General features: G+C 37.7%; 1 long non-coding RNA gene across 2 annotated transcripts; it reads right to left on the minus strand.

The window, feature by feature from the left end:
• Positions 1 to 8,246: 8,246 nt before the first annotated feature.
• Positions 8,247 to 15,220, minus strand: LOC146443254 (uncharacterized). Of its 2 annotated transcripts, XR_014846500.1 has the most exons (4): positions 14,991 to 15,220; positions 14,797 to 14,878; positions 12,911 to 13,085; positions 8,247 to 10,872 (listed from the first exon to the last, which is right to left on the minus strand). It is a non-coding gene; the product is annotated as an uncharacterized LOC146443254 (long non-coding RNA). The 2 variants fall into 2 exon arrangements; XR_014846499.1 differs by having other exon boundaries at positions 12,911 to 14,878.
• Positions 15,221 to 24,822: the final 9,602 nt, after the last annotated feature.

Below are 24,822 nucleotides of genomic sequence, written 5' to 3' on the forward strand. Positions count from 1 at the left end.
GTCTGGTACTGAAGGAGGGAGCCAGACTTCAGCTGTACTTAGCAAAGTGTAGTTTCATGTCAGCTAGGGGAACAGGAGACTATTATTCCTCTTGTATCCTATTGCTTCTGTGTAATGGTTGGCTCTGTGATGGTTTGCTATTTCTAAAACAAATTCCTCCCTCTGATAAGCACTGGAAAATATATTTGTAATGTTAATTGGCCACAGTGTCAGTTTGTCTGGAAGAACAAAGGGTTAATAAAATCTTCTCAATTCTTCAAGTGCTAAAAGCCAAGAGTTTTCACTGCTTTCATTTGTAAGAAGAGCCTGATTGAATTTACTTCTGTTTCACTTTTAAAACTTCCTGGCTTTTCATTCACAAATCACACGTTTGTCTTCTCCCGGAAAAGCATTGCTTTTGTTTTTGTGACCTACATTTGTAGGGCTCCTAATTAGCAGGCAACACTGGGATCTGGTGTCCCTCAATAGCTCTGCTTTGGGATCCTAAGCTAAAAAGAAAACATGTTGCTCAAATCTCAATGAAAGTAATGATCCAACTATGGGTCAGCATCTTTATGTGCACTGTGTAAAACAAAAATGCACCATAACTGCAAATTTCCCCATATATTGCATCTGTGCCTTAGTCTGGTAGCTGCTGAAGTTAATATCAGAAAGATCAAGCATAAGTGTGCAGTGTTTTCATTGTCCTTAAAATAAAAAAGTATTAGCATTTTGTTCGGCAAAAAATTCTTCACTGAACTGGTGTTTTCAATCACTTCCTTGTTTTTCTCTTTCTTTTTTTTCTTCCCTCCAAATTCTTTCTTTGGTGTCTGCAGATAAGCTGACCACTATTTTTACTTTTGTGTTCAGATGGTCATTCTGGTTTGTGAGAAAGTGACACAACATCCTACTTAAATAGCATTAGACCACACAAGAACTAAGTCTTCTCTCTTTCAGTTGTCACAGTAAATCGGAGTTTGGCTGGAATTGGAATGCAGCATTTGACTCTGCTTTTTGTGTTAAAAAACTTGTTACTTACTGTGGTGAATTGATATGAACTGCTACATTCAGATACATCAAACAGCAAACTCCTCCCATCACAGGATCTTGTTACTTGCTAGAGAGCATTTGAAAACTCCTGCCATGTCTGTCCCCAACAGTGTCATGTCAGTAGCTGGTCAGACTTGCATTTTGTCCTGCAGAATAAGTGATGGCATTACCACTAGAACTATCAAAGTTTCATTTTCTTTGGATTTGCCTTCTGCTTGGCTGCTGCATACTCTGAGTTTGCTGTGTTTAAATAAACCCTTTTTCTCTTAGAAATTTGCATGTGATGAAGGCTTTTCCTAAATCTCACCAATTGCAACATATTTTAAAATTTATAGGAGCTTTAGTTTTGTGACCACTGCTCCTCGAAATCAAGCTAAGATGAAATTTGACGGTATATTCAAAAGCTGTTGGGAGACACAAGTGGTGAGACAGTGACTGCTGTTGGCCTGAGAATTTAGGATAGAAAGACTTGTAGCTGGAAATATATACAATTTATCCTACAATAATTTCTGTGCAATGCAAACCAGACACTCCAAGCTAGAGCCAAGAGGGCAGGAGACCAGTATGAAAACACCTAAATTCTAAGCAACCCCTCACCTAGCATATGAGATTTTCAGTCTTTCCCTGTTCTAAGATTATCTAAAAATACAGGAGAAAATCTGTCTTTGTGACAAGACTAGCTTGTTTACAGAAACCATTTCCCTTGGGGTTTGTCTAGCCCTACTCCATCATCTGTCACAAAAGTGGAAGGAGAGTGGAAGGAAATTGGAAGGAATATATTAGCTAGCCATTTTATATTTATGCTGTTGCGCTTGTCTTTCTGAGCTGTAGGATTCATTGTATATGTGCTTTAAATAACAGAACCTTTTGCAAAGTCTTTTGTGTCTAGTCTTTTGTGTCTATCTGGGAGTTCCTGCTTCCCTTGCAAAAGGAAACTTTCTCCACCTGATCAGTAGATCTGGAATACCTACAGGCTGTGTGACACTTTCACAGGGTCAGAAACAGAGAGGCTGCAGTGCATGGCCCTCTCCCAAGATTTGTGAGGAGAGTCATTTGCAGCCTGTATGCATGGATGTGTGCAGTGAGTCATCCAGTCAAAAAGGTTGCACAGTGGAGACTGAGGGGAATTGATGCTCATGCTGAGGAACCTCTACTGTGCCAAGAGAGACTTGGCCTAGATATCACTACCAGGGGAAAAAGGAGGAAGTGTTTCTCTTTTATTCAGTAGTCAGATGGTTTCAAGAAGGGGAGATGAAGTTTCTTCTTTGTTTAAATGGATATTTAATTGTCTTTAGCGATGCAGCAAAATCTCAGTAGCAGAAAATTAAGTATGTTCTCTTAAGAAGCAGTTTTCCCATTCAGATGGACAGTACAGTACATAGATAAAAGTCACCCATTCTGTCATGTTTTCTAAGTCTGGGGCTGTAATAGGACTATTAGGTGAGTACTGGTTTCTCCTGCCCTGCATTCTTCAGTACATTAGATGTACTCCCCACGCAGGAAAATATCTCCTAGCTTGCCTGTAGTTGAACTGGCTGCTCAGAACTTTCCAACTTTAGACTTTTTGGTGCCCACTTTCTGGCAGAAACACAGAGTATGCGCATAAATCACAGAGGAGTTAAAGGTCTCCCAGCTGACGTGCCTGTATTGCGCGGTGCAGTGCCACGCAGAAATTCAAAACCGAAGCTCAGAGAAGCAGCGTAGTGTCACGGTGGCACTGCAGTCACACTGCTGCACCCTTCTAGAAGGAAAGGCTGCCTGGCTCAGACCCAGCCATGCTGAAGTCAGTAAACTGCTTCAGTTTCTTTAAAAGACTCGGTCACCACCAGCTCCAGGCTTTTTGTGCCATATTTAATTTACGTAGGCATGTGCTTGTTTGCACTTTTACAGTCACTTAGGGCCCTTGGACTTTACTGATATTCATCACAAAGCACTTTGCCAGTGCCAGAAAGATTTTTTAGCAAATGCTGGCTGCTGAAAGAGCTTCTTGAACTTTGCTTGTTCTGTCAGCTCCCCAAAGCATCTGTGCAATGCACATCTTGGATGCAATTTTGTTTCTCTGCAAAGCACCCAAGCTCTCACTTGAGTCAATGGAAATAGAATCTGGGGAGAACCAGGAAATAGTCAGCTGACCATTTATAGATATGTGTTTTAGGAGATCTGATTTGACTCTCCATGCAGGACTTCTCATATGCCAACCTGCAAGTTGCCCCCTCACACCAATCTATTCTCTGCGAGCCACAGTGACAGGTGTCACAGGAGACAATGTAGATCTGTGGTTACAAGAATTTCTACTGCATAGAAATTATGCCTTGATGTTGGTTTTTTGCCTTGAAATTGTTCTTTACTCTGAAATCACCTTTCATTCACCACACATTACAGCAAGAACAAGCAATAATTATCTATGAAGTCTGAAATAACACTTAAAAAGGTTTAGAAAACCTCATGGGTGATAGATACAAAATGATCGTTACTGAACTCTTTCCTTCTATGTGTCCAGCAGATGAATTGTGGTTGCTCCGATTACCAGGCTCCATTCTAGGGACTTCTCTACATGAGTGTTAGTTTCTATTTTCCTTATTCTGCAGATTTACCTGTAGATTTAACTGAAATATCATCTTTTCCTCTCACATGAATTATTGTGCCTTTTTTACAGAACACAAATATAAGCCTTTTTCTTGTCTTCTGTTTATTGACAATTACCAAGACTTCAGAAATCATAAGATCTCAGTGGAAAAGCTAACATCCCAGAATCCTTTCTCATATAATCCAGGGGGTTCAAAGCTCTTCATTGCCTTCTTCACTTCCCTCCTCTAAGAATATCAAGCAATTCCCATGTGACATTTTCAGACCTTGAATGTTATTTTCACAACCACACAAAATCTAATGCATAAGTGGAGTTCTTGCGATGAAGTCTATTAGTGATTCTTCACTGAGGTTAGAGTGAACAGGACACAACCACTCTAGAACAATAACTGACTTGGCATGGCTCTACCCCAAGCTCATCCTCTGTAATGGAATGTCAGCTTCTTAGATGGTCTTTGCAGATTTTAAGCCCTCAAGGCTTCCGAGTGGCGGCAGCTGCCATTTTGGCAGTGGGACTGGTTGCCCAAGTTGGGCACTAGCTGAATGCATTCAACAAGTTCTGCTCTTCAGCATTGGAGTGAGAGCAACTGTGGGTGCTTCTGAACTACGTGCATTTCTTTCCTCACACCTTTTTTATGCCATAGTGAGCACAACTGATAATCATGCAGTAAAAAATACACCATTTTAAACTCTGAAAATAAAGTTGCTCTCTTCCTCTTGTCAAGGCATTAGTAGACGCATATATGTGTACACTTGAATGAAATGCTAACTGCAATAACAAGCAGGCAAGTGAAGTCAATTTGTTTAAAAGACTCCCAAACTCAGCAATTTACAGCTGAGTTGGAACTTGCAGGTTGATTTCTCCTGTTTCACATAAGCTCCTGAGTCAGGAGCTAGTTTGGACTCAGACAGTCCCTTTACTAAATTACCTTCTGGAAACAATCAAACTCAGTAAATGCTCCTGTTCCTTTCTGTCCTCGTGTTCAACTCACTGCACCTATTTGGCAGTGAATGTCAGCTCTCCTACAACATTGACTTGAACAATCAGAGAAAAATCTCTCTATTTTTTTGCTCTTGTTTAAATTAAAAAAAAATCGTCATGCATTTGGACACAATTCTATCTCCCATTTTCTATCAGAAATCTTGTTGATAGAGGTTTTCCATGTAACCAGACACAAATAGAGCTTAACTACAGGATAAGGGGCAGTATATGTAAGGCTGGTATTGGTATTGATGAAACCACAATAGCTACTGAAACATATATGTTGATAAACATATTGAGTAGCTTTTTCTTCAGGGTTTTTATTTTGAAGTTAAAGAATTCTGAGTTTTTCAGACAACTTAAAATTAAAGCCTGCAATTGTTTCACACGTATAACAGTGATAAAGTGCACAGCAAAACTCTCCCAATATAGCACAAACTCTCCTACTACAGCAGTAACAAGTGTGTTGTTTTGTAAGTAGATACTTAGTAAAGAACCTGAGTCCAGCTTGGGGTTAGCAAAAGCAGCCTTTAAGTGTTTTATATGGCATTTTGACAGTTATGTTACCAAAAATACACAGAAATTGTTCTTTGACTTGAATGTCCCCGTTCAGTTTTATGATTATTATATCTATGTTTGTGGATCATTTCATCATCAGGTTTCTTCATCAGTTTTTAAAACATTAAGTGCATACAGATTTCTCATGCTGAAATATCACGTTGAAAGGATACTGATTTTTCCTTACACCGTGATGAATGAAGGTTGGATTTGGTAAAAGGGAGACATCTGCAGTGTCTCACATATGTAAATAGAATTGCCCTCTATCTTATCAGGTAAGGAATTGAGTACTGTTAATGATGTAAAATTTTAAGCTGCGTAAGTAATCTAACTGGAAAGAAAAAGGTAGAAAAAAAAAAAGAAAAAAAAAAAAAAGAAAAGGATGGATTTGGCCTTTGCTTCCTCTTGAATGCTTGTCTTACCAGTGTCAGAAGCCTGACACTGACAGTAACACCGTTCTGTGCATGAAGCTAAGGCTACCAATGCCCATCATTCAGCAGATCTGGGCTGACAGAGTAATGAAATGCATCTACAAAACACCACCAAACCTCTGGAGGGTAACTGTTGTGTGGCCTGGAGCTGCTCTGCCCTGGCCATGGAGAGTGCCCCACTGCTGCAATAACAGACCTTTTGCTGCACAGCCTGAATTCCTCGAGTGGTCTCTGCAGCAGGAGTGAGACTGAAACAGATTTATGCTGTCACCCATGCCAGTGATGTTTGATGACTTTGAAGCATGGTGAGGCAGAAGCTGAAGCATCAAGCCCTTGAATACCTGTATGAAAGGATTATGTGACCTACCACAGCCAAAAGTCTGGGCTCAAATGTACAAGGACTTCCAGGGTTAAGACTATGATAATGTATTTATACAACCTGCAAAGAAGTTTTGCCAAAATGTGTGGAGCACTGTGTTTCCAACCTGTCATATCAATTCTTTTCTTCTATAAACAGGTTTTATTGTTTAACCTTGTGTATGGGACCAGATACTCACCTGATGGTTAGGTGATTTGGAAGGGTTGACACTGCCTGTGAATCTGATCTGCAATTTGTTCTGAAGCTGCACTAGGGAAGTCAGCTGGGTTTTGGTCTCCTTATCCCCTTATGTACAGCCTTTGTTTCTACAGTGCTTTGGCTTTGCAAGAGAATGAGAAGGTTTTACTAACTAACAAAGAAAGCTTTGATTGGGGCCCAGCTAGGAGAGTCCAAAATTAATGTTCTCAACAATGATGCTTTGTTCTCTGAATCTTTTACTTTTTCAGATGGAAGAAAGTTAAATATAACCTGGATAGGGCTATTCTAAAGAACTACATGCCAACATTTGATTAACTACATTTTTGCTTGTTTTTTTGTGGAACATGATTTATGCAATCACTCTGAAAGTCTGCGCTCAGCCTCTTGGCTAATTTCAACACAGCTTGATAGCGGGAAAACATTGAGAGATAACCACCTTTTTATAAGTTTTGTTCAAATAGGCACTTGCGTAAAGGAAATGGGTCCTGAAAATGTTTGAAGTGTAAGATCACAGAATAGTTCAGACTGGACCAGGGCTCATGAAATCAACTGGTCCAATTCCCGGCTCAGAGCAGACCTAACAAGTTTGTCTAATTGAGCCTTGAACAATTCCAGAGGTAGAGATGCCATAACGTCTCTACATGGTCTGTCCCTGTATTTGGCTATCCCAATGACTAAGAAAATTAATCTAAATATACAAGTGAAAATTCCAGTGCTCTAACTGATGTCCTTCACCTGTTGCCCCTTTGTTGCACCTCCAAGAAGCATTTGGTTCTGTCTTCTCTGTGTGCTCTGACCAGATTATTATGGAATCATCGAGTCATTTAGGATGGAAGATATCTTTACAATCAAGTCCAGCCATTAAATTAACACTGTCAAGTCCATCACTAAATTATATACCTAAGCACCACATCTGCATGTCTTTTAAATACCTCCAGGAAAGGTGATTCCACCACTTCCCTGGGCAGCCTGTTCCAATGCTTGACAACCTTTTCCATGAAGAAATTTTTTCTAATATCCATTCTAAATCTCTCCTGATGTAATTTGAGGCCATTTTGTGTCATCCTATCATTTGTTACTTAGGAGAAGATACCAACTCCCATTTCCCTACAACCTCCTTTCAGGCAGTTGTAGAGAGTGATAAGGTCTGTCCTGAGCCTCCTTTTTTCTAGGCTAAACAACCCCAGCTCCCTCAGCTGCTTCTCATGGGACTTGTGCTCCAGACCCTTCTCCAGCTCCTTTGCTCTTCTTAGAACACTGCAGTGTAAATTCTTTTTATATAAAATTTGTACTTCTTTCATATGGAACTTTTTCTCATATGCAATTCAGCGTTAGCACATACTGAGCAGAACTGTTCGAGAAATATAGTAATTTACAAATACAATCTTTGATATAAATAGTTTTGTTTAGCAGCAAGTGTTAAAATATTTAAATAGTAGGAGAATTAACAGATTATTCAGAGCTGTGCTCATGCATCCAGAAATTAAAATGAATTTTAACACAAATGCAAAAACATATATCTGGAATGTTTGGCTTTTTTTTCCCCAAGAGGCTCATGACCTGTAAATATTTGAAGACTATGAACCGAAAAGCACCAATCATGTACCACAAATGGAGATGACTAAAATAAACAATTCAGTAGTAATCAAATATGTGACAGTTGAATTCTATGTATGAATTATTGCAAATTTAGAAGAGATTCAGGACTGATTTTTGAATATACACATTTTTCAGAACTGAGTGAAAAGATCCCAATGGTGTGGCCACTAGGCTGAAATGCAAAAATAACACTTAGGAAAGGAAGAGATTAGCAAATTTATCAACTGTGGTAAATCATCTGGGAAAACCCAAGTCAGATATTTTTACTATGATAAATCACAACATTCTTCATGGATCTTGGATGAGCTCTCTTTGATCTGTTCAAGTACACTACATAAGAATCTGAACCATGTGTTTTAAACTCACATTTTAGAGAATGTTTAAAATGGACTAAATAAACAACTTCTCTTACTAAATGTAATTTGTTTTCTTGTAGAAGCAATCTTATCAATAATACAATACATTTTACAAGAGATAAGGCGGAACAGGAAGAGGAAACAGTTCATTACTCATAATAAAAGCATCATTAGCATAAACAGTTCAGGAGGTTTTAAACTTTTTTTATTGTAGTTATTATAATGTGATCCTGTTGTTGTTCAAATACAGCTGAACAGGTAGGATGAAAGTCTGCTCTCAAATATATGTCTTCAGGTAAGGGCATGAAGAGGCAAAGCCAGCTGATGAGTAGCTCAAGAGAAACTTTCTTTGGTTTTGTGTTTCTGTTTTAATGATGTTTGCAATGGAAATGAGCAAATGTCTGCAGTGGATGTTTTCCTTACTATGCTAGAACTCTGGAAGACTATTCTCATCTCTATGATATGTGATATAAAGCTACTCAAATAATTGCCTTCACAAAATAACTGTTGTCATTTTTACTGCAGGTGATACTTTCATTTCACTTTTACTTCTTTGTTTATTTTATTTTTGGCATTCTATATATTTCACTGTGAATTTTCCTGAAATTTTACATGAAGGGAAATTTAGACTTTTACAGTGGAATCTGACATAATAAGAGTTCAGCAACATATGTGATTTTTGCTTTGTTCCTAACTCAGTGCAGTAGTTAATAGTCAATGGTGCAAGTATTCCAAATTCCAGAAGTGAAATAAAAGGAGTGCTGTATTTACAATTTGGTGCATAATTTAGACAATTATTGCTACTTGCTGTCATGTTTAGATACTCCCCTATGGCTTACATAATAAAGCTTCACAATAGAGTTATATTTCTCTGCCTTTGATTAGCCAAACAAAGCACTAGGAATGAAGAGCTAGTGTTTTACTTCAGACTTCATCAAGATTTAGCTTGCCAGACCTGATTCTGCATTGACTTGATTTCCAGTCATCACTACTGAACGTAATGCAAATCAATACTTTCTGAGGTCTCTTTATCATGTTTCTAAGATTGTCTGTGAGAATGAAAAGCTCATAAAACATGTCATTATGAAGGCCCTGGAAGCTGAAGTCTTCTCACCCTCAGTATTGATATTGCCTCTTTATTTCCACACCTTGCAAAGAGAGTAATCAGTAAGAACTCTGCAGGAGACTTTTCAATCCCTGCAATGCCTTTTAACATTGGGATTGAAATAAAATTTTAGACACAAACCTGAAAATAACCTGTACACTTTTCTGTAATATGTTAATGCTATTTTTAAGCAGAAAGTGTAGTTTAATTTATATATCAGAGAGATAAAAGACCTCAGGTAATTCTTAGATAAATCCCACTCCTGTCTGCATAAAAGGCAATTTATAGAAGTCGTGACCATATGCTATTTAAAGTCCAGCCAAGCAAGGAGCTGGAGGCCTTCAAGACTGCACAGAGGAGAAAGAAACAGGGAACATGGTTAATATTTTACATTTTGTATAAATAATAGTTTAAATTATACTTTTTTTGTGAGCCAGTTCAAAATAAAGCTCTGGATATACAGAAGAGAGAGGAGGAAGCTGAATATGCATCTCCCTACTCTGGAAGCTTAGTAGCTTTGGGAAATTCTAGAAAATGAGTTTCCTGCCACAGAAAACTTGTCCTCCCAACAGTTTTGGAGATAGTATGGAATTTCACTACTTCAAATTGGTCTTACAGGTCTAATCCAGACAGTTGTAACCTCACAGCATTCATCATCAAAGGTGGGTTTTCTTCAAAACAGGGAGACTAAAGAGTGGGTTACCAGATTCTGTGCCTCATTAACTTAAATGAATTTTGAAATGTATTTTGTAAACTGTTTTATTAAAATAATTAGTTTTTTGTCTTCAGGAGGCCTTTGGAAAATGGTATAGAATCTCACTTCTCTGAAAATTATAAATCTTTAATTTGATGTCTAAATATACAATTGAATTGTTTCCAGTTGTTATAAAAATAGTTTAGTTTAGGAGTTCTGACCCACATGCAGTAAACCTCATAGGTGTATACAAAGAAATCATGTCAGCTTAGCTGTGTTTAAGGTGAAAAGCCCAAAGTGTTTTGGCTGCTCTCATAAGAAAGGATTTCCACTCTTATCATCATAAAGGACATTTCTAAATACATCTTTCATTTTGAATTTGTTTTTTCTGACTGGTGAGATTTTTATGCAGTACTCCTCAAGCTGAACAAATCCTGATAATGTCAGCAGTTCTTCTGAGCTGTGCTGTAAATGCTCCAGCTTATGGACCCTGATGTCATCTGTTTTTCAGTTGCACAAAGCCAGCAACTCCCGGCGATTCTCTGGTCAACTAAAACACACAAGTACATCCTTTTAAACATTCTTTTTCAAATTTTGAATTTTTGGATCATAGCAGAAACTCCAAGTTAGCAGTGGTAAGGGTCCAAATGCAACCTGCCTCACAATAAACACCTGCCATCAAAGTGAACTCAGGAAAAAAACTGTCCTTGTTTAATCAAAAATAAATGTTAAATTGAGCCACTTCAAAAAATAAGGCAAAGGGACTTTTTCTACAAATTACTTATGAAAAGGGAAATTTTTAAAATCATATTTCAGCCTACCATCTAGTCTGATGCTCTCAAATATCTGTTTCTCAATGAGACTGAACATATGTATGGTTGAAAATTGTTCTCCTTCTCTTCTTGCTGTATTTTAATTTTGCATATGCTTTTTCTTTGTCTTTTCACCATGAGATCTGAAAGTAAGAAAATCATTAATATGTTTTGAGGTCTTTCTAATGCTATAGCCTTTTAAACTTCTTAACAAAATCTCACTAACTTTCATGAAATTAGTTGGGCTGTACTTATTCTATTATTTTATAGTGTGACAATTTTTTTTCTAATTCTCTGTAATATTTTATATTAATATTTAATAGATTATGACATTTCAATACCTTTGAACTGCTTATAGTCTGATGCTGTTGAAAGAGTCTGTGGACCAGACTGATATTTTCTTTCAAAGAAGTCGGAAAGTTATTTTTTAAACATTTGAATTCTTGCCAGACGAGAAGGAATGGCACTGTTTTCTAAAATGGAGCATATAATTTGTTCGGATTAGGAATGCAAGTATGAGCTGGTTATCATCCTTCAAGAGAATGTGTCAACATGCTTAATACAATACTCACCTAAACAACAGTGTTTCTGGAGGAAAAAGAAAGGACAAAACCTAGGGTAGTTGGAAAAATATGTTTTTTTCACAGTCCCTGTGCCCTTCACATTCCCCTCTCTCTTCAAACCAAACACAACAGCAGTGTTCTTAAAGATGGAAAAGAAATGAGTGATTTTGTATGAACATGTTGGAGTCTTTGTATGAGCCTTATCCCATTTGAAGGCAAGGGCAACGCAGACCTGGGCTGCAGCACATCACCTTTCAGGATCACCCTGCCCTACTGCCTTCTCCTGCTGTTTCCCTCACACCAACATCATGACCAACATAACCAGGAAACAGGGGAGGGTGCAAAGATATGTTTGAAGTATTTGTTCAAATATATAAAGGTGCATAGGAGGGAATAACAAGAATCCATGTTTCTTTTAAGAGAAACGTCCTGGAGGGAAACTGGGAGCTACTGAAGAAACCCTCTGGAATACATTTGGAGATGCACATGTACTTGGAAGAGGAAAACAAATAAGCAAGAAAACAAACAAACAAAACAAAGAAACTGATAGTTTAGAGAAAGGAGTTCTGAATGTTGTTGCTCACTGATAAAAGTCTTCTTCAGAGTTTAAAAATATTGTCATACTTGGCACCATTCAATAACTCTAATTTGGCCATTAAATTCCTGTCACCTTTGCCCTCTCCTAATGGTTGTGACAAAATGCTGTCTGCAATCAGTAAGACTCAATTGTTGTGGGAATGATTTGAATAAACAATCAAGTCTGCATCTCATCCATCACCTTGACTGATTTCTCTGTTCTCTGTTCACCTCTTCATGACATTTGGCAGGTCACTTGATATAAAATATGCAACAGTGAACTGAAATAGCCCAAGTCTGCTGACATATGCTGACTGAGCCAGCTGTCTTAAAGTAGCTATGAATCTTTGCATGGCAAGCACAGATATTTTCTGTAGGCTTTTTTCCCTTGCCCTCTAGGCTAGTGTAGTATTTGTCCCCTTTACATTCACAACACTTGTACTTACAAACCCACCTCATGTAAAGATGAGTATTGTCAGTTAAATTTCTTGGATAGGTGCAAAAATAGTAAAAAAAACAGGAAGGAAGGCTTAGCAGGAAGAAAGGTGGTGGTGGTGGAATCAAAATACTGATGGAATGCAAGTAAAGGAATGAGGTGGGAAATTAGGCCAACAGAAAAATTACACTTAGTTTGTCTTCTGCTTTAATGAAATTAGTAATGGTAACTTTAATAGGGTTGAATAGGCCTAAAATTAAGTTATAGTAAGGTACCTCCAGATGGAATCATCTGAGTATTTCCAGGGCTCTTTGGGTACTTACTGACACCCTGCCATCCACCTGCCTCTCTGCCAGTCTCATGGGCTAGCTGTCCTTGTCAGCAGCCAGCACACAGCAGCTCCTCTACAGCTGCTGCACAGCTCAGCCTGCTGTGCAGGCACAAGCCTAAATCTGAGCCAGTTTAAAGCAATATGGGCTGCCAAGGACAGTGCTGAGGTTTGGGCATATCATGCTTTCTGCCAGCTGTGCTATGTGTGGCAAGAGGATCCTCAAGAAGAGGAGCAGGATATCAACTGGCAATAGCAATCTCCAAAACAGAGCTCACCTGGAGGCTCCTTAAGACTAGTGTTTTAGCATAGGTAAAATGATCTGAATATCTCCTGGGAGATCTACAGAAAAGCGTTCTTTGGGTTTTTTCACCCCATTCTCTGGTCACCTCTTTCCATTGTCTTCATTTTCCTGTGCCAGCATGTTTGCATGCATTTATGTTTCTTGCATGCCTATGAGAGAAAAAGAGAAAAAAGAAAGTGTCACAATGTCTTAGTACTCAATAAAGCTCAGCACCAAATCACTTTATAAGATGGGCCTTTTTCCTGTAGTTTCTGTAGGGAAACATACATAATTAGAGACAAATTTACCCTATTGTGGAATCAGGAACCATTCTTGGTATGCACAGGTGCTAGAATATATCAGTGATCACCTGTGAAATGCCTGTGTGACTGAGGTTCAAGAACCAGTCTTATCTGTTCTCCACAAGAAGTCCCGATTCCAGAATTTAGGGTTTGAAGTACAAAGCCAGACTGGTTTGGGGAGGATTTAATTCTGGTTTCCATTTCTGGTTGCAAATCAAACCAACTTTTTCTCTTAATAGCACAGTCAAGAACTGACCCTACCTGCTGATTTCTGCCTTTTCTATCTGTGTCGGTAGACTCTGTTTGTGATAGTTGCATTTTAAACCAAATCTTTTAAAACAAATAAATTTCAAAATAACCCCACCAAAGGAGGGGTGCTTGGAAAGTCTTTTTCGGAAGTCATTTCATCTATCAGCACAAACTCAGCTATGCCATTGAATGGCAACAGTCATGGAGCTGCATCTTCAGTCATAGAAAGTGTTCCACTGAGGTCTGGCTCAGCAGTGGGGATGCCTCATCCACACGTGAGCCTAGCTTCTCAAGCTGCACTTCAAATGCACGACAAAAGAAAAGGATAGTAAATCTTTTACCCCAGGAAAAAAAAAATCCCACCCCCTCCTTCTTTTCCAGGACACTTTCAGTCAGGCAGATAGATCCTCTGGTTGCACAACCTTCTGCATGTGAAGAAGCTATGAATGATGAAGATTTTTTTTAAACAATCTCTGCAGAAGTGACACAGACTGAGAAGTGGTCTGAGCTACCCCAACAATGGCTGTATAGTTACCAGGAGTCACCAGTGACAGCTAGTCTGCTTTGCCTATGTCTAGATTACACTGCAGATACAGCCACAGTGTGTGAAGTTGTGTGTTAGGTCAATAAAGAAAGATTACATCCCCCTTTTGAATTATTTGACTTTTATTGCTCAATAACAAATCTGAACAAATTTTCATATACCAAAAATATGTAAATACGTAAACCAGAAATATTATTCAATACTTTTATACATTATTTAAAGTAAACATGCTTTTAATCTTCAAAGTTTCCATCTCTAGGTATTTCATGATGAATCATAATAAAAAATTATTAAAAAGAAAGAAAAAAAAGCTATTTTTGGGGGGGAAGATGTGTTTACAAAAGCAAAATTATAAGCTAGTGAGGTATGATTTATCATGGAGCAACTGATATCTTCATAAAAATGACATACACTTTTGTTTGACAAATATTTTATTGTATGTCTCACAGCTATTAAATAATTCCCAGTTTAATTTTTGTTGTGTCCTAAACAGTCAATAATAAATACTATATTCCCTTGGTCTCTTATATTTTCCTCTATATTCACCAAAAAAAAAAAAAACCCACCTTCCAGGTTTTCTGTTGTTCCTTTTTTCATTTTATATGCAGAACACCGTAACTTTTTACCCTAGGGCTCAGTTCTTAGGATATATGGGGACAAACTTGCAAGCAGTCAGATACATATCCTGCATATCTCACCCTCTCTTCCAGATAACTCTCTTCTAAATAACTGCAATGCATGAGAATAAGGAAGCTCAGTGTGTACCCTTAACAGCCAGTTTTCTACCTCTTTCCACTTGCCCGTGATGTACGGGCTCCTTAACCCAATTCTCGTTCTTGTCAGCTTTATCCAGAATTAGATGTTTTCCCTGTAAAGATATCAAAACATGAAGACTTACCTTAGTATGTCACAGGTGGATTAGTCAGACACCAAACTGGGACATCAGGGGACCTCTCCTGTGATGGCAAAACACAGATTACCTGGGAGACTGAGACTGCTGTAAGCCTTGTCATTATTACCACTGGATATTGCACTCCTCCTGAGGCACTCCTTTGATATGAGGAAGGGGAATAATCCTGGTAGCTGACACTTTACTATTTTGTTAGTTTTGTGTCAGACAACAGACAATCCTGTTGATGTGTTCCTGGTGTGCCTGGCTGTGCAGCTACACCTACCTCTGGTCAGAGTGCCAGGGCTGCTTTAACTCAGGAGCCCCCAGCCTGGAAGCTGCATGCCACTCCGCTTCGTTTATGGACCCTGATCAGGTGCAGGCAAGAAATAGAAACAGAGCTGCTTACTCCAGAGTCATCCCAGGCATGCACAAAAGCATTTGGAGAACTTTCAGGTCAAATTGGGATGCCACTCACTATGGTAAGTGACAGAGCAAGGGCTTTCCAGGCTACAGTGACTTCTGTTCTGGCCATATTTTTCAATGTATTAGAGCAGCTGAAATGCATGTGATTAAAAAGAAATAAAAGACTGCTGAGGCAAAACTCTCAATCCATTGATTCATTCCTAAGAGTGTTTCACTGGATCTCAATAGAGATAAAATGAGATCCTAAATAAGTAATTAAATAGCATAAAACTTGGAAGTGACGTTTGTCTGCAGGGAATTATAAACAGTGGCAAAATGCATGTGGCAAGAAACTGACCCCTTTTTTATTTAATTTTAATATACCTCTGTAATACCTGACCACCTTTCTCTAGTGTGACATGGCTAAACATCTATTAGATCCACCTGATTACCAGATTTATGTACTACTACATCCCTTCCTAGTATAAGAATAGACTAAAATAAGGCTAGCATGTGCCAGCCTTGCAGTTACATTAGGAAAGAGATGTAATATGCCATTTATACTAAAAAAAAGGAGAATACCTGATATAGGAAAAAGTAAGTCTGTCAGAAATTCACGGTGAGGTCTGAATCGCCTGATTGATATACTAAATCAGAGCTGTAGTGTGGCCATAGTGGTTGCAATCTTGTATTGGAATGCCTTACACTGGATTTAATGTATTTTTCATACCTAGCCTCATTGCTTTCCCTGAGGAGAAATAAATGTGGGAATGAAGGATTTTATTTTGTAAGGGGAGCAAAAAAATGCAATGGCAGGAAGCATCACAAGAAAAGTCAGCAATTTATTCTATAGTTTATGTGTTTGAAGTCTTTCAGCATCAATTTGTAGCTCTGTCATCTTTAATATTTTAGAGCTCAGTCAGGTGCTCTTGGCTTGATACCAGTATCTTTAAATGCTTGCTTTCATAGACTATAATGATACAGACTTGAAAGAAGAGAAACCAAAAAGAAGTGTTGCAGTTGTCCTAGAAGACAGATGATGGCACATACTCAATGTTCGTATATAATTTCAGTTAGATAATTAATACTAACACCATTTCTGCTGATAGAGTGCTTTTGTTAGTCTGTTCCTCTCAATTTCTGTTACAAGACACCACAGCTTTTGTCTTACAGATAGCAAAACTGAGTGTCAAAGAAGCTTAATTGACTTGTTTAGACCAATCCAGTGAGTCAGCATTACTGTCAAGCAGGAAGATGAGACCTTTCATTTTCCACAGTAGGACTTAGTCTGCTACAAAACATTAGGACTCTGGTAAATATTGTATAACACATTAAAATGCTTCATTTGGTGTCTGTTCTCCTTTCCAACACACAGCACCTGAGTCATCTTGCAAAGAACTTGCAGTTGTGTCTTCAACAGACTCATGTAGCAAAGTACTGAAGTCAGCTTTTCCCACCCAACCAAAAAACCAAACACTCAATGTATGGAATTTGCACAGCCTGGTACTCACTGATGTTAAAGCAATGTGGTTCTTCCCAGCATTTCAATACACAGGTTGTATCTGGATATGAAATTTGAAGGTTAGCTTCTGGGAAAGGGGAAAGCAAAAGCAGTGCCACTTACAAATTGACTTTCACTGGAGAGATTAGGAAGTTTAGATGCAACACTGATTTCCAAGAAATCACAGACAAACTTCTGTATTTTTCTTATGTTTGCTAATGTCAGTTTGTTTGTTTGTTTTTTTCTCAGTGCACAGCTGTCCTGGCACCTTGCTCAAATTCTAAGTGCAAAACAAAAAACATGCTGTTCCGTTAATGATGGAATCACCTGTGGTTATCTCCACACAGATGGAAGGGAGAGACCGAAGAGGAGCTGTAGGGCTTATATTAACAAAAAAACAATCCCCACAAAACCACCCCAGATAAACAACCCAACCAGAACAACTAAAGAAAAAACAATGTTTCTTTTTTGCCTATCTTATGTAACTTGTCATAGCCTGAAATCTATTTAGTCAAATGTCCTTTTCTTTCTAGAAGGTGAAGGTTTATTCTTTGCAATGTTTGGAAGCCAGCAACCAGACAGAAGATTAAAGGATGAACACTTGAGTGAGACAACACTTCTACTGACCAAATTATAGAATTACCAGTATAGCACAGGAATGTGTGTGACCCCAATCAGGTGTTTTCACCCTTTTGTGTATAATCCAGAATATATCACAGCTCAGATTTACAAACTGAGCCCTTCAGATAGTTAGAACTAAATAAACATAACAACAAACAGTATGATGATGGTGGTAGCCTTGGCTAAGGACCATCAGAAACATGAAATTTTGAATCTAGCTGTGGTATGGATTATAAAAAATCATGCAAGCTGTATCTTGAATTAAACATTCATTATAATGGATTCCTCTAGTTCTTTGTTTTATAAGTTACAAAAAATAAGCCTACCAGTTTCAAACAGACAGTATTTTACAAAATAAATACTTAAAGCTGTACTACACAAGACATTGGCAGTCACTCAGAAGCAAAATTAAAGAGCTTTTCATCCACTAGAAATGTGCAGTTTTAGCACATCCACCTTGAGATTTCTTTTAAAAGTTCACCTTAAAAAAGGACAAGTAAGAAAAAATTAAAATTGCAGAAAATAATGTGATCTCTGCTAGTTACAGATCACTTTTCTTTGTAGGAAAGGATACAGTAGATCACAAGATATATTCATTGTCAGCAAAAGTCCAGTGAAATTTATTATCTGAAATAAACTAGCTGTTAAAAGGTACTGCTGATATGATGGTCAGCAAGAGGAAATTATTTTAGCTCTGTCCCACTATTGAATTGTTACAGATGGAAAGTACTATAACCCTGAAGACTGAGGTGTTTCTTAAACTGGCAATAAATTTATCAAAAGATGGCTTTAGACAGCCAAAACAGAGTTTTACGTCTGAAGTTAATGTCTTAGTGTCTAAGACGAAGACGTCATAGAGATAGCAGCACCTTGGCTCTGATCATTAAAAATCTGAGGAATTAATGCTGTTCAGAAATATGTTCTACTAAAGTGTCTAAAGACTGGATAGTGAAATCACATATATTAAACTTTCAGTCACTTTTAAAAAATTGATATAAAGACTTGCAAATTAACTTTTGGCACCAAAACATTATTATTTCTGTAAGACTAAAAGGACAATATTCAAAATTGAAAATGGTGCTAAACAAAATGCACAAACCTTATTTTATAGAATGTTCTTCCTAAATTTTACATCAATTACTACTAAGTTCAGAGGGTCTTACAACACATATCTGGGAAAACCATTTTTCCTGGCTTTCTCTTCATGTTTTTGATTGGTACCACCCTTATTATTAAAAATAAATTATAAAAAAATAATATATAAAATGTGTTACATATATAAAAATTTACATAAATGCATTACATAAAGAATATATTTCTTTCTAATTTATCAATATATAGCAATGCAAATAATGTATGGCTTTAAGATTGTTTTATATATATCTATAGAGGTACATGTTTTATTTATATATATATATATATTTATTTATAAAAACTTACTGAAACCTTTGGTCTGTAATTCCCTGTTAATGTCAGTGCACACTGCCCAAATTTATCGCAGCCCACAGTCTGATTTTTTCATTCTGTTCTTTTACAGAAACTTGTAACAGAGGAACCTCTGTGCATCTCTTGTTTAACTTCCCCTTGATTTGTTTTGGCTCTCAGCCCCACTTCAGATATTCTCTCCTCATGAAGACAAAGATGTGGAAAGGACATTCAGAGGTCATCTAGTCCAAGGTGGGACCTAGTAAACTACGTCACTGCTGGCATTCCTAGAAATCAGGGTGATTGTTCATCCTCCCTCACAATCTACTACAGCAGTTGGCTGTCCCTGAGTTTCTTCCCAGGGCCTGTATTAGATTTGCACTGCTGCAAACCCATTACCTAAAAATCTCTCTACACTGGACAAGAAGAATTATTTATCTTTTCTGTTCAAAATCTTTTCATATTTGAAGATTATTATCACATCTCCCCTGAGCCTTTTCTGTATTTTGACCAACCCTGTTTCCTTCAGTGCTCCCTAGCAGGCTGTACCTTGCAGTGAACCCTGCTGCTCACCTCCAAACTCAACACAAATCCATCTGAAGTACTTCAGACCACCTATATTAATCCAACTTCTTCTAGCCAGGGCTAATCAGGGTGGAAAGTCTAATTCACGCTTTGCAGTCTGTAGTCCTGTTTTTAAATCCCAGCATGAAATCTGAGTTTTTCACAATAGCACACCCCTACTAACTTGTGTTGAGCTTCTGATCCACCTACCTGAGTCCTCCCTTAAGGAATCAACCTGTTCTGTGTGTATTACTTGGCAGTTAATAATTCTACCTTGTATTAGTGCATATAGAATTGAAGATAGCAAACATTTCTGGATGAAGGAGACCCTTCCAAACATGCCAGTTCAATAAGTGCATCTTTTCTGTAAGACTAGATTAATGGCAACTAAAACTGTGATTTTCTATTTTTTTTCTTTTTGTCACCAGTCTGCAGAATTTGCCTCCAGACCTGATTTCCCTCACTTGTTAATGAGAATGCCACATGAGAATCAAAAGCTGTATTAGAGTCAAGATATATTACATCTTTTTCTTTCCTTCTCTCTACAAAATCTGTTACTTTCTCATAGAAGAAAATTAGATTGATTTGACACAATTTGTACTTGACAAATCCCTGCTGGCTATTGTTCATCTCACTTGTTATCTTCAAGGTGCTTACAGACAGTTTGATTATTTATCCTGGTGTTTTTCCAAGAACTTAAGCTGGTTGATCTGTAATTCTGTTTCTGTCTTTCTCTTGTTCTATCTCCTCTTTCTCTGTCTGTCTTTTCCTCTATTCCCCCATTGCCTTCCTATTTATTAAACTAGGCATTATATTTACGCTTTCTAGTATTTTGTGTTCTTGTATCTTTCCCTGAGCTCCCAAAGAGAACAGAAAACAACTTGTTTATCAAAGATGGTTTATAGGACTATTTGCAGTCTCTTCAAAAGAATTAATACTGAGATGGAAGGATTCCAGGCTATTCCAGTATTGACTCTACCTTCATACTCCAACCATTTCAGTTAACTAGATGTGAAGATTCATTTGCATTAGGATGTCAAACCGTTAACTGAGGCAGCTGAAGCTGCTTTTTTCTTGTTCTGCTGTTTCTGCTGCAAGGACAGTGACCTGGAACAGAGGATGGGACTGACAAGCAGAGGGATGGTTTTATGCTGTTCTGCCTGCACCCAGCTGAGTGCACTGTTATGAGCCCTCAGTATCATTAAACCAGTGCTGCACATTAGCAATTTACTGCAGCTAGAGCCTCAGCGAAGTTGAACAACACAAGACTGTTCTTGCCCTTCTGGTGACATCTGTGACCACCGTTTCCTCCCACTTACTACTGAATCAGCTCTCCACTAGATTTTCCACATGCCAGCAATGTATTTATAGATGTTTACTTTTTCCTCCTTGTGGTCTTTTCTGATTGTACCACACTTCATGGCTTGGCTTTTCTAATTTCATCCATACATACTTACACTGTTCTTTTATCCTTGTCCCTGATATACTGACCCAGTTTCAATTTCTTCATGCTTCCTTTTTGTGTTTGAGGTTAATGAAGAGCAGAAGATTTAGTCAAGCTGATCTCTTGCATAAAAAGAGTTTGTGATTGTGATCTTAATAGTGTTTCTGTGAGGAACTGCCAAATTTCCTTTTTTCCTCAGCCTTGTTCCTCAGGAGAACTAACCTAATAATTCTCTGAGGGCAGAGCTTTGCTCAGAAGATTTTAACTCCATTTATTCTCCATTACTTTTATTTAAAACAATCTGTCCTGCTTCAGATGAGACAAATGGGACAAGTTGTCTAAATAAAAACAGTCAGATCAAGTCCATGAATAAAATTCAGCTGTTGCCTGTGGAATAAGTCTTCAATCTAAGTTTCTTCAGGTAGGCTTCAGTTTTGAAATGTCAGAGTATATTTCAAAAGTGAAATGAGAAATTGTAACTCTTGCTGGCTGGACTTCTCAGTTTCACAAGAAGAATTACAAATACTAGCTTTCCCTTTCAGCAAGTTTGGAAAAGTCAGTATTACAAGAAAGAAAGTGAAAAGTTTCCCTGCTGCAGAAAACAGCAAATGCAATTCTGCTATTTATGTTCTACATGAAGAAATCACTCTACATTTTATTCTCCCTGAAATGTGTGAATTTCTTTGAGCTTTTGTGCCTTTACAACAGCTCTAAGGCTGTAAAGGAGATCACTTTTTAACATTAAACACCATTATGCATCATGTAAGCTTCTTTGATGTAGGATGTAATTTCAAGTATCCATATGCAGACTCATAGCTCGCAGCAGTCAGCACTGCCACTTAGAAGTTATTATCATGGGGTTTACATTTCAAAAATTTCTTTTAATCTTTGAAGTCTCTCTAGGGAAGTCGCTCATGTTTCTCAATGAAAAGTTGAAATGGTAACAATCTTCTGAAAATATATAGGCAATTTCAGTATTTTTAATGACATTGATTACTTAAATATATTTCAAGTCCTAATACAAGGGTTTCCAGTTTACCGTAGTGGGCTAATAGGTTGCCAATAGCAATTAGTTGCTCAATGTGTAACTAATGTTTTTTATTGCTGCTCTGAACCCATCTAAACTATAAGGAGAAGATAAAATGGGTAAAAGCAGTTACTGCTCATATACAGTCAAGACTCGTAGCCACTCACAAGAGGCTGTATAGACATTCTTGCACACAGCAGAAGATCTTATTTATTCATCCATCAGCTTTCACAGTTGCTATACTAAGTTGGAAATACCTAGCATATTAAAATAAAGATTTGGAAATTCATGATTATCCAGGATTTAGAATACTTTTCAGAGGTGAATAAGAGGAAACATATCTGGCATTATGACCAATCAAAAATGAGATGAAACTGATTTCCTTTGGTCTGAACTCTGTTGGAAATCAGAATATTGCGACTGTGAATATTCATGGGTGTCCTTGCAATTTTTTTCTAGTGAGATCAAACCTTGAGCACTCAAGCTGGAAGTGTGGAGCATCAAATATTTGAGAAAAGTAATATGGGTAAACACGTGAATTAGTAAAAAGTGACTCTGTTACAAATACACTGTATTGTATAAGAGAGAACTTACCGCTTTCATGACTATGTATTTCTACAAGTCGTGCTTCTGTAAATAATAATCAGAGATCTACTTTTTGTGAGGTCTTTAAATTCTCTGCAAGACAAGCTATTGACCAAGGCAAACCTAGGGTCAATATTTTCTTCAAGGGGCAATAAATACCTGTGTTCACTGAAACGTTATCTAAATGTAAAACTACCATAAAGTCAATGTAATAGGGCAATCACTGGCTCTGGAAAATAAAGCTATTTCATGGTGTGTTTTTTCCTTTCAGTTTTACTGACTTTTACAGATAAGGAACAAATAATTGTAATGAAAAGAAAAAATATGGAGAATTTTTTTTGTGTGACACTGATGGACTTGCAAAATTGCATCTTAAAAAAAATTATAGAATGTTAAACTCATCTTCTTTTTGTAATGGCAAAAAGCCCTGACTACTTGTGGGATCAAGGCCTGGCTTAGTTAGCTCTGGTCTCTGCCCAACACTCTGTTCAATCAGCTTCTGAAAGTCTGAAATAGGCAATGCCTTACCTTTCATGTCTTGCTAGAATCTGCAGCAGTTCAGAGGAAGGTCAGTGAGCTGCCTCATCTCCAGCTGCTGGAGCCAAGCAGGCTACTCACTATGGAAATCTTCATGGGTCCCTCAAAGTAACCTGTAAACCTCTGCTATCTCAAATTGGAGGGAAATTTCTGCTGTGTTATTTTTTCTGCCTTTAGACATGGATTTCATTTTTCTAAAACGTTTTCATTCAAATGTGTGAGATTTTTATGAAAGACTTGGACTCTGATTTTGCTGGTATTCGAGGAGTTTCCAGGTTGCTCCTGCAGGTTCTGAACTCCCATTAGAGATGAGGTTTCTTGACTGAAATCTAACTGAAGTCACCTAGAGTTCCTGTGATGTATATCCATGCAGACAACAATTGGCTTTAGTTCCGTGAACTCTGTGACAAACGCAGAAATATCTCAAATGTTCTCAGACTATATATTTAGTCAGTCATTGTTTATGGATACATGTTGGTTGTGGAAGGATGAAATTTGGCATTTTTGATGCAGCAAAATATAAAATACATTCCTGCTTCCATCAGGTGGAAGATCTAGTTTCATGTGTTCACTTGGTGAAAGAGTGCAGTCGCTAAAATAGCAAAGGATATCTTCAAAGGTGTGATGCAGTGATGCTAATGCAAATTAACCAGCATGATTTTCCATCTCTGAAGGTACAGTAATAAAACTCTCCCTGAGAATATCTCCCACAAAATGAAATATTTGTGAGAGAAACTGAAACTCAGTTAGCATAAGCCATACTGAAAGGGAATTACCATTTCATTAAATCAGTGGGGACATGGATTTGAGAAAAGTAAAGCAGTGGAACTGGCATTATAAAGATATTCCCAGCTGCTATTCTGGCTGTCTGGAATAGAACTTTGCAGATCCCAGAAGTTCATGCTGGGGCAGCAAACCCAGAACCCTTGGAAATGTACAGTGTCTACCCTTTCCTGTGAAAGTCGTCTGCCTAAGTAGAGTAATATCATTGGCCTCTTCTAGGGAGTCCAGGGTAGCTGTTTTCAGCTAGTTTTGATAAACACACACACAAAATATTTGTTAATATACAGTAACACATTTGGAGGGGCAGTAAACGAAGAGCTGAAAACATCATAAAGGACATTGACATGTAGAGATATGCTAGACCCGCCAGCAGGAACCCCTGACCATGGCAGATCCATTCAGTGAAATTCAGAGTATTAATCTTTGCATACATTGCTGGGAGAGTGGCATAGGCTTCCCCTACCTTGGTACCCAGAAGCTTGCAAAGCTGAGTGTGTGCCTTTGTTACAAGGCCCACTTCTCTTTGCAGGTGTTGCATTTTCCTCTGAAAAATCAGAAAAGTCCAGCCCTGATCTTGGTATAGGTTCCACAAGGTTAATTTATTGTTAAAATAAAAAGTTAAGAATACCAACTTCCAAATAATACCAAAGAATTCCAAATAATTCCAAAGAATACCATCTTCCAAAAGGCTTCACTGGTCATTTACTAATTCTTATCACAGTTACCTACTTTCATTTTTCTAAGAAAAAAACATCAAGACATAAATAATTGCTATGCTTGTTTCTGGCAATATGTGTATGACTCATCAGGCACTGGTAAAATAATTTTTTTAACAGATGAACTCTTATTGTACATTTATTTTTTTATATATTTACAAGGGTATTTGAATCTGTAAACCTGCATACCCAAATTAACCCTTAAAGATTTAGAATAAGATTAGCTCAGTCAAATCCAGCTTTTCAAAGCTGCAACATATAACAGGGTTGTCTAGACTTTCTCCTAAATAATAAAGACAGCTGTCTTTGGATGAT

Source organism: Lichenostomus cassidix, chromosome 1Aa (assembly GCF_008360975.1).
Source record: "Lichenostomus cassidix isolate B80296 chromosome 1Aa, HeHo_3.0, whole genome shotgun sequence".
NCBI classification, from domain to species: Eukaryota; Metazoa; Chordata; class Aves; order Passeriformes; family Meliphagidae; genus Lichenostomus; species Lichenostomus cassidix.